Here is an 11476-nt window from a genome sequence, read left to right as displayed (position 1 = left end):
TTTAGTGAGGATGCGAGAAGATTCATCAAGGTTATCAGCTCTTGATGCAAACCTTCGTATTTATCATTTATGAACTATAAAATATATATTAAGACGGAAAAATAATAATTATAATATGAAACTCAATTTTTATCTTATTTTCTAATGTATGAGATCCTCACGCGCTATAATGGGAGAAGCCTTGGGCATGAATGCAATGCAGTCTAGAATTATATTGGATTGTGTCTGGTAGTTAGCCAGGGTTTAGTGTCGATTTTTCGATATAACATTCATTAAAAATAGCTTTAAAGGGTAAAGTATGGTGACTTTCTATGATAGTGTGTTATGTGCCATGTGTCTCGTGACTTGTGATCAGGTTCTGATCATAGCAAGGATGTTTGCGAATGATGAAAATTTATGTTTGATAGTGGCAAATAAATGGATAGATAACGGCATGTAGTTGGTAATAAACTCAATTTCATGAGAATTTAGATTGTTTTTGGAAATTGAGTTCATTGGATGATATTTGCAATGACATTGGCTCTATAAAGTAAAGCTAGATATTTATGAGAAAGGTTTGTCTCCATCGGGAACGTATATAATGAATTTCATGTTTCTTAAATGGTGATTAGGGGATGAGAAGAGATGTGTAATATAATAGGCAATATAAAGGCGGAGATGGAGATGTAAAATTGGTGAGACAACAAATTTTTAACTATTAAGTTATAGAGATAAAATATCATCCATTAGTGTGACAAGATATAGAGAATTGTGGGAGAGAGAAAGGAGGAAGATAGCGTGGGAATTGTGGAGAGATGAAAACTTGATTGGAGAAATGTGGATAGATATATTTGTATCGAAGTATGTAAAATGGATTTGTTGATTAGGTCATGATGGATGGAAGATGGATAGTGTTCTGGAGTGGATCAGGATACATATGATGTGATGTATTTTTATGAAGAGTCTGAATGGACATAACTCGGGGTGTTGGGAATAGGATGACAGTGGATATAAGTAACTCACCTTAGATCCTTCTATTCTACCAGGATCTGGAATCTTTTCTTCCTCAATATGAATCTCTCTGCATATATATGTCTCTAGACTTTAAGCAAACAATTACTCCAAGAAACTTGATGGATCTCAAACTCGCTATCTCTCACTAGGCCTGCCGATGCAGGAGAAAGTTCAAGATAGTTTTTATTATTTATTAAGGGAGAAGATGGAGCTGCTATCAAATTTCAACTTAATCTAGTTTCTAGATCATGAAATACTAAATCTGAAAGTTGGTGCAATATGGGCATGTTGTTCTTCTCTTGTGTTTTCTATGTTTTTTTGGCATTGTCGCCCCATCTCAAAGGCTTTGCATACTCAGTTTCTCCAGAACTCCTTCCCATGGCAGGGTTCGCAGATGTCACGTATATGCATTTTTCTCCCTTTGGTCAATTAAGCATGGCCATGTATTGATAACATGATAAAGGTGTCTACAATTACACCAATTTATATTAGTCTAGGCTTCAATGTGTTCAATTTATCACGTTACTAACTATAATACTTCGAATATTAATGATTCTCATTTAAACATTACTTTATGCATATTTTGGGCATTTCTAACCAATCCTGCTTAACTTCTAGGTCAACAATTCTTATTATTGATGATCATTTTTTATTCCCACGGCGAATAAATCGTAAGGAATTAATTTGGACATTGACCAACCTTGAGACGCACTCCATGTGATTTATAGAGCTATTTCTACAGGCTAATGGCCAAATTAAACCAACTTTGGTTATGGCTTCAAATGAGTGGTTATAGGGGTGTATGTAACATCCTATATCATTCTTAAGTTTTAGTTAGCTTTACTTTTAACGAGGAACACAAAATTCAAACTAATGAGCTTTATGAATTCAAATCCAAGTGTTGTGAAAAGAGGAAAGAATTGAAATGAAGAAAGTTCACTTGTAATCATTTCTACCTTTTTTCTAGGATATAAATTCAATCAAAAAACCAATACATCGTTAACATACATGGTTGTCTAAATAACTTATTCATTTAATTGACACCTTCTTATGATTCGCCGCCTTACTTGCCTTCTATTATTTATAACTATTTTTGACAAATAAAAAACCTCATAAAATCTTTGGACTTATCACATGTAAAGCATTTTTGGGGCCTAATTTCAAATAAATTAATTTTAATCATCATATTTTTTATAGCTCTAATTAGTGTTCGCCGTCCCGATATCCGTCCGATATCCGGTATCGGACAACCGATATCCAATGTCTGGAAAAAAATGGGACGGTTCCGGATATCGGATATCGGACGATATCCGTCTATCAGTGGTTAGACAGATATCGGAGGTTGATGGACGAGACAGATATGGGACGCCGGATATCGGTTTTCGATATCCAGATATCGGTTTTCGATATCCGGACATCGAAAACCGATATCCGGCAAAAAATTTTCAGTCGTCTGCAATCCCATATGGAAAAATTCTAATTTCCTTGGGACTTTATATTCTCCCCAGCCATCTTACAGTTAATTCTCATCTTCGCCAGCTCGCCGCCCACAGATAATACCCCATGTAATTTTAAAATTTTAAAATATCATGATAACGAGGGTAAAATTGCGTAATATAGCTAATAAAAATAACAATAAATTTAATATTACATAGCAACTAATGTTATTAAGAAATTAATATATTGTTATTTTAAGAAAACAAAATTGCGTTATATAGTTAATAAATGGAATAATAAATTTAATATGCCCTAACAACTAATGTTATTAGGTAATTAATATATTGTCATTTTAAGGAAATAAAATTGCGTAACATAGTTAATAAAAATAACAATAAATTTAATATTACATAACAACTAATGGTATTAAGAAATTAATATATTGTTATTTTAAGAAAACAAAATTGCGTTATATAGTTAACAAATGGAATAATAAATTTAATATGACCTAACAACTAATGTTATTAGGTAATTAATATATTGTCATTTTAAGGAAATAAAATTGCGTAATATAGTTAATAAAAATAAAAATAAATTTAATCTTACATAACAACTAATTGCGTTGTATAGTTTATAAATGGAATTATAAATCTAATACGACCTAACAACTAATGTTATTAGGTAATTAATATATTGTCATTTTAGGGAAATAAAATTGCGAAATATAGTTAATGAAAATAACAATAAATTTAACATTACATAACAACTAACGTTATTAAGAAATTAATATATTGTTATTTTAAGAAAACAAAATTGCGTTATATAGTTAATAAATGGAATTATAAATTTAATATGACCTAACAACTAATGTTATTAGGTAATTAATATATTGTCATTTTAAGGAAACAAAATTGCGTAATATAGTTAATAAAAATAACAATAAATTTAATCTTACATAACAACTAATTGCGTTATATAGTTAATAAATGGAATTATAAATTTAATATGACCTAACAACTAATGTTATTAGGTAATTAATATATTGTCATTTTAAGGAAATAAAATTGCGTAATATAGTTAATAAAAATAACAATAAATTTAATCTTACATAACAACTAATTGCGTTATATAGTTAATAAATGGAATAATAAATTTAATATGACCTAACAACTAATGTTATTAAGAAATTAATATATTTTTAATTATAGTAAAATAAAATTCCTTATAAAGTTAATAAGGTTACTAGGGTAGAGTGTAATAGATTAGTGGAATGGTTATGAGAATGCCTGACAAGTGACAACTAATGTTTTATTGAAATTAGTAAACTATATTTTTATGTGAATAAAACTGCAGAAAATATGTAATACCATAACTAGATAGTTGTAGAATTGTTATTTTTATCTAACAACTAATGTTATGAAGAAATTAATATACTGTTATTTTAAGAGAATAAAATTGTGTAATATAGTTAATAAATTTAATAGACGAGCAAGTATACTTCTTGGCAGTATATTTAATTACAGGGATTAATTTTTTTGATTGATACTAAGATTATTTATTGGATAGTTGGAGGAATATAGTAATGCCGGATATAAATTTATAACAAGAACTGAAAGTGTTTATTTAAAGTGATATAAAATTTAATATTATGGATTCATTTGAATCGTCATAGTAATTTAGGGATATTCAATTACATTTTTGGAAAATGTTTCAGAATTTAAATAAATTCAAAAGAATCCATACACGCCGTTAATTCGACATTTGTAGCAAAATTCATTTGTATGCTATGACTATGGTTCTGTCAAAAAAATGTAGTCCCAACGGCTCTGTTAGAGATTTTTGCTCACTTGATCATCAACTGCATTGCAGAAGATAAGAGATCAGTAACGACGATTACGTAGAAATAAGAACATTTTAGTTCAATCATGTGATGTGTACCTCGAGCACATGGGACCACACCATCTTCTCCATCGTCAGCATCCACATCTTGCTCAACGTCATTGTACCACCATTTGTTGTCCGCACGGAGCCAACACTTCACAATGATTAGTATTTCAATGCTTATTGGCGACAGATGCGATCGCTTGTACGTGACAATAGCATTGCCAACCTAGAACATTTAAAGGCAGAAGTTCAACTAATAAAATGAGATAGATTCTGAGTGCTGACCTTCGTCCGCAGACAGAATTCATCTAGTGCTTGGAGAACAATGGACGCCATGTTCTCCCAATCATGCTTGCTGACGATTTCTCGGATGGCAAGTACCCACTCTCTATATGTCCATGTGTCGTCCACCTAGTGGACGGTGATGCCTAGAAATCCAATCCCGCTCTCCGCAGTCCACGCATCTACGGTGAGTGACACTCGAGCCACACTCTCCCAGAGCTTCCTCACATCATGTTTCATTCGACCGTGCATTTGGATGGTCCACCTCTTTATGACCTTCGCACTTGGAGGATCCAAGTCGATAAGCGTCGTGTAACGCCACATTTCCTTGAAGGCGACATTGTCAACAATGCTCCAGGGTGAATCAGTCAGGCATATGAATCGTGCAATGAAGTTCTTCGTCTCATCTGGAGTGTGCCCTCTAATCGGCCCCCGTCGGCTAGGCTCTCCCTATTGTTTGCTCTGCATTCTGTCAGTGATTCTGACCATGGTCTTTAGGGGCTTCGCCCTTCAGTTCCGCGTGACGAGCTGTATGGCAGGAATTGAAGTGTCGCCAAAATACGTTTGTGCTTCTGTCGGCTTGCCTCTTTATGGGTTTCCTCTTACTGTGCGGGTTCAACTCCCGGCACAGTAAGCATGTATAGTATCCATCTTCCATCTGTTCGAAGTAGTCAATGATGACTGAACAATTCGAACGAGGTTGACTTTGTACGGCACGAGAAGTTTCCACCTCCGTACGTTGGGGGCCTACAGCTTCTGACCCAGATCTTTCTTGGGCTGGGTCATTGCCTCCGGGTGGGCAATGATCCTGATGTCATAATTTGGTAAGCAAAAAGTCAACACAACGGCATCACATGATGCCAAACTGCGATTTAAGCTATGAATTATGTAACGGGTGCAATGAATACAACAATTTAATAAATAGTGAAAAAAGAGAATGGAATATACAAAGTAAAGGAAGAACGATAGATATTCAAGCAAGAATTATTGAGACAGAGAGCATGATAATGAGGTGAGATGAAGAAAGCAGAATTATAGAATTGAAGAGGGGGGAGAGAACATAAGAGGGGGGAGAGAATGAGATGGGAGATGTAGAGGTAGAGAGTTATAGATGGTCAGAAAAGAGTGAGGGAGAGTTGGAGGTTGGAAGATAAATTAATAATCATAAGAGAAGAAAGTAGAAGAAGAATATGGGGAATAAGGGAAGAAAGGGGTAGAGGAGGAGATTGAAGATGAAGAAGGAGAGAAAAACAAGGGAGAGAACGACATCACATGATGCCAAACTGCAATTTAAACCATGGATTAAGTAACGGATGCAACGAATACCACAATTAAATAAATAGTGAACCAAATGAGAATGGAATATATTGATAAAGAAAGAACGTTAGATATACCTGCAAAATTGAGATTGAGGTGCGAGGAAGAATGCACGTTTATACAGTTAAAGAGGCGTGGTCAGAACGTGAGGGATGCCGAGCGAGGAAAAAAAACAAAGAGGAGAAAGAGGAGGAAGATAAAAATAGAGCAGAGGAATGTAGAAAAGGAAATTAAAGAATAAGAAGAAGTGTAAATAAGAAGAAAATGGAAGAAAAGGGTTGATGAAGAAATTAAAGTAAAAGAAGAAGAGAAAAACGAGGGGGGGAGAAGGGGGAGAATAAAAACGTGGAATAAGTAAATGAACAAGATGAAGAAGAGTGAGAAACCAGAGAAGAGGACGAAGAGAGTACATGCAGAATGGCACAAAAAAAAGAAGAGAAAGAGGAGGGGAAAAAACGAAGAAGAGAAAATCGAAGAAGAGAATAAAATATAGAATAAAAAGGTCGAATAGGAATTTAAAGAAGAAGAAGACGAGAAAAAAACAAGAAAAGGGAAGTAAAAGGTAGAGGATGAAATTAAAGAAGAAGAAGAAGAGAAAAACGAGGGGGAAAAAAAAAGAGAGTAAGAACGTGGGAGAAGTAAATAAAGAAGAGGAAGAAGAGGGAAAAAACAAAGAACAGGAAGAAGAGAATAAAAACCAAGAAGAGAAAAAGGAGAAAGTGAAAAAAGAAGAGATTAAAGCGGTAGAGTTGGAAAACTAAGAAGAAGAATAAGAGAAAAATAGAAGAAGAAGAGTAAGAGAAAAAAAGAAGAAGAAGAGAAAAAAACAAGAAAAGGGAAGTAAAAGGTAGAGGATGAAATTAAAGAAGAAGAAGAAGAGAAAAACGAGGGGGAAAAAAAAAGAGAGTAAGAACGTGGGAGAAGTAAATAAAGAAGAAGAAGAAGAGGGAAAAAACAAAGAACAGGAAGAAGAGAATAAAAACCAAGAAGAGAAAAAGGAGAAAGTGAAAAAAGAAGAGATTAAAGCGGTAGAGTTGGAAAACTAAGAAGAAGAATAAGAGAAAAATAGAAGAAGAAGAGTAAGAGAAAAAAAGAAGAAGAAGAGAAAAAAACAAGAAAAGGGAAGTAAAAGGTAGAGGATGAAATTAAAGAAGAAGAAGAAGAGAAAAACGAGGGGGAAAAAAAAAGAGAGTAAGAACGTGGGAGAAGTAAATAAAGAAGAAGAAGAAGAGGGAAAAAACAAAGAACAGGAAGAAGAGAATAAAAACCAAGAAGAGAAAACGGAGAAAGTGAAAAAAGAAGAGATTAAAGCGGTAGAGTTGGAATAATAAGAAGAAGAATAAGAGAAAAGAAGAAGAAGAAGAGAAAAAAACAAGAAAAGAGAAATAAAAGGTAGAGGATGAAATTAAAGAAGAAGAAGAAGAGAAAAACGAGGGGGAAAAAAAAAGAGAGTAAGAACGTGGGAGAAGTAAATAAAGAAGAGGAAGAAGAGGGAAAAAACAAAGAACAAGAAGAAGAGAATAAAAACCAAGAAGAGAAAAAGGAGAAAGTGAAAAAAGAAGAGATTAAAGCGATAAAGTTGGAAAAATAAGAAGAAGAATAAGAGAAAAATAGAAGAAGAAGATCAATTATTAGGAATAAGAGAAGAAACAAGAAGAAGAAGAAAAATATGGAGAAGAAGAGAAGAAAAAAACCGAAGAAGAGAAAAACAAGGAGGAGAAAAAAGAAGAGAAAAAAACGTAGAATAGGTAAATAAAGAAGAAGTAGAAGAAGAAAAAAACAAACAAGACGCAGAGGAAAAAAAACAAGAAGAGAAAAAGAAGAAAGTGAAAAAAGAAGAGATTAAAGCGGCAGAGTTGGAAAAATAAGAAGAAGAGTAAGAGAAAAAAAGAAGAAGAAGAGAAAAAAACAAGAAAAGGGAAGTAAAAGGTAGAGGATGAAATTAAAGAAGAAGAAGAAGAGAAAAACAAAGGGGAAAAAAAAGAGAGTAAGAACGTGGGAGAAGTAAATAAAGAAGAGGAAGAAGAGGGAAAAAACAAAGAACATGAAGAAGAGAATAAAAACCAAGAAGAGAAAAAGGAGAAAGTGAAAAAAGAAGAGATTAAAGCGGTAGAGTTGGAAAACTAAGAAGAAGAATAAGAGAAAAATAGAAGAAGAAGATCAATTATTAGGAATAAGAGAAGTTACAAGAAGAAGAAGAAAAATATGGAGAAGAAGAGAAGAAAAAAACCAAAGAAGAGAAAAACGAGGAGGAGAAAAAAGAAGAGAAAAAACATAGAATAGGTAAATAAAGAAGAAGTAGAAGAAGAAAAAAACAAAGAAGACGCAGAGGAGGAAAAAAAAAACAAGAGAAAAAGGAGAAAGTGAAAAAAGAAGAGATTAAAACGGTAGAATAGGAAAATAAAGAATAAGAATAAGAGAGAACATGGAAAGATTCAAAGAGTGTGATAGGATCAGGGGAATGATTCAAAGTGTCATTCCACTTCAATGGAATGACAGAAAAGGTGAGTGACAGAGTGAGAGAGAGGGTGGAAGAGAGAAAATTGAGAGAAATAAGTAGGGAGTAAGGGAGAATGTGAGAAGGGAAGGAGACTTATAGAGATAGAAATATAAAGAGGAACAGAGAATGCGATAGAATTCGATAAGAAAGGGAGCATTAGAGAAAGAATTACACTGGAATTGGATGAGAGAAAGGGAGAGTCACAAAGTGAGATAAAGGGCGAAAGAAAGAAAATCGGGAGAAAGAATTACAGAATTAATCAAAGAATAGGAGAGAATGAGAGAAGAAAGGAAGAGTTAAATATTAGAAGATAGAAAGAAACATAGATTGCGATGGAATGAGAGAAGAGGAGGAGAATTAGAGGAATAATTCCAGTGAAATGTAATTTGAGAACAAAAAAAGGATAGTAAGAATGAGAGTAATAGAGAATAAGGAAAGAAATTCCGCTCAAGAATTAAGAATAATTCCGCTCACGAATAATTCAAGCATAATTTTTAAAAAATAAATAATTCAAGCATAGCAGAAGAAAAAAACTTGGCATTCTCAGCACAACACCTACTTGTGATGGATCCTCTTTCTCATTAAATTACTACTTTGTCTCCTTTCCATTCGAAGATCAAGAACAAAGTCACGGATCAGATTTCAACAAATTAACAAAGTGAAAATAAGAAGATCATTGCGTGACAAGATTTTTTTCATCCTTTGAGTTTTACTTTCTCTATTTTCCATTCTAAGATCAAGAACAAAGTTTCGCATCGCAGTATAAAAAAATACAAAGTGGAAATAAGGAGATCATTCAGCAGGATTTCATTGCGCTACGAAATGAAAGAAGCATGAAATGAACAGAAGACCTACCTCTGTAGCCGCAGCCGTCCTCCGCCGTCTAAGCTGTCTAAGCTCCACAGAGTCCGTCCCGATACCGAGTCACCGTGTATTTTCGATTCAAAAATTTTGAATCGAAAATACATGGTCAACCTTACGAAAATTAAGAATAAGGTTGATCCGATGTGGATATCGGTTTTCGATATCCACATCCGATATCCAATACCGGCATCTGTCCCCATGAGACGGAGACGGATGCTGAATTGGGACAGATATCGGTATCGGATATCGGCGCTGTAGCAGCCGATATCCGATACCGATATCCAATATCCAGATATCGAAAAAACAGAATACCGGAATTTGCCATTCCGGTATCTGGTACAGTATCCGTCCCGATACCGGCATCCGGTACCGGTATCGGGACAGGCAAACACTAGCTCCAATTAATAATCATAAATGTACATTTTTATAGTTTAACATGATTTATACAAAACTTTAGAACAAGGTTCATATTTTTCTTGATTTTGTGGTATTTTTAACGTAATTTGATAAATCATAAAACTCAAATATTTTTAGGTTTTTGTTGTGTTTTTAGAACCTTACATCTATTTGTAACGATTTTAATGGAATATTACTGTTAAATGGAAAAAAAGATAAAATATTAAGACAGGGAATGTAAATTCAGAATTATTTAAATATTTTAATGCTTTTTTAACCTTTCCATGTCTTCATAGAATTTTGTGCCACACCAATAATTGGATAGAGAAAATTGGATGACTCAGATTGCTCCAAGTTCATATGAGCATATCTAACCATCCAAAAAGAGTTTTGGGCTCAAATTTTTTGGGTGGTTCCATACTTACCTCCTCTACTCATCTGCCATATTGGATCTATAATTAAAACCCCCGAGCCTTGAAAAAAATACCCTCTGTTTTTGTTAATAAATATGGTTAGCTGAAGGATTAATGGAGCCGCATTCAGGATAAAACACATGAAGAGAAAGTTTTGGTTGTCCCATTGGGCACTTAATGATGGTATTAGTGTGTTCTTCATATTTTTCTAACTCGTGTCTTCATCATTTTTCATAGTTTTTGTCACATGTTGGTCACTTAGGCACCACCCCTTTTCACCATCACATGTACCGCCTCCAACTCTGTCACTTGTATCTGCATATTTTCCTCCAGCTCTGTCACCACCAGTGCCTATAGAGTCATCATCACTCTTTCCAACCCACTGCTCGCTGATTTGTATTCACCACCATCTCCATTGCAATCAACGGCAGTATTTATTTCATTTGGTCCACTTAACTCAGTCCACCATCATCAACCATTGACAAATATGCTGAAATGCCTGTTGAGGTATTTAACTATAATTAACTATTATTTCTTATTAAAAAAATTATTAAATTATTTTTGAATAAATTAGGTAAATTTGAAAAAGTTATAATCAAGTCATAATTATTTTACCCAATTTTCACTAGTTTCAATTTATTAGATCATATCTAATTACTAAAACATGTAAACATAAAAATGGAAATTAAATTGAAGTTTTAGTTTTTTAACACTTTTCCCTTCTAGATTTGACCCTTACTTATTTTTCTTTAGAAAAATAAAAAATATGTTGCATAAGCTAGAAGACATAAAATGACGTAGTTGACCCTAATTCATTGTTTATTGCTCAAACATGACATTGCTTTCTTGTTGCATTTGTGGTGATTTTAATTACCAAATTTTATATTTATCACATTGTCCTCACTTTCTCGTCACTCATAGATATTCATATATATATATATATATAATATTTTAACTTTTTTATCCTCGTGACACGTGTCCTGCATGATTTTCAAAGCCATAATAAAGCATTTCTACAATGATTTACATGACTAGTCATTAGAGACAAGCAATGATTGGTTTCCATTCAAAAATTGGATGGTAACCCATGGTAGAAGATAACGAATGGCAAGACAAGACATTGAAAATGAAGTAAAGTACTCCGAGAAAGAATATGAAATTATCCATGAATTTAATTGAGAAAATCTATTAAAATACCAAAACCTCCAAAAAACTCAAAATATCATTGTAAAGATAAATCTATTGCTTTTACATCTCAGTATCCTTCAAGTATGATAACTTTAATACAACTAAACATGTATAAATGAAAGATATAAATGTAGTATTTTGCATTGTATCTAGGCACCGATTAAAAAAGTTCACTAGCTCAAACTCTTTCCATCACACTACC

General features: G+C 33.3%; 1 long non-coding RNA gene across 1 annotated transcript; it reads right to left on the bottom strand.

The window, feature by feature from the left end:
* Positions 1-4125: 4125 nt before the first annotated feature.
* On the bottom strand, positions 4126-9410 carry LOC144711484 (uncharacterized). Its single transcript, XR_013583562.1, has 3 exons — positions 9269-9410; positions 4369-4465; positions 4126-4288 (listed from the first exon to the last, which is right to left on the bottom strand). It is a non-coding gene; the product is annotated as an uncharacterized LOC144711484 (long non-coding RNA).
* Positions 9411-11476: the final 2066 nt, after the last annotated feature.

The sequence above is a fragment of the Wolffia australiana genome, chromosome 13, assembly GCF_029677425.1.
Source record: "Wolffia australiana isolate 7733 chromosome 13, ASM2967742v1".
Classification (NCBI taxonomy): Eukaryota; Viridiplantae; Streptophyta; class Magnoliopsida; order Alismatales; family Araceae; genus Wolffia; species Wolffia australiana.
The sequence above is the reverse complement of the archived record's forward strand: the minus strand, read 5'-3'. Positions and strand labels throughout refer to the sequence as shown.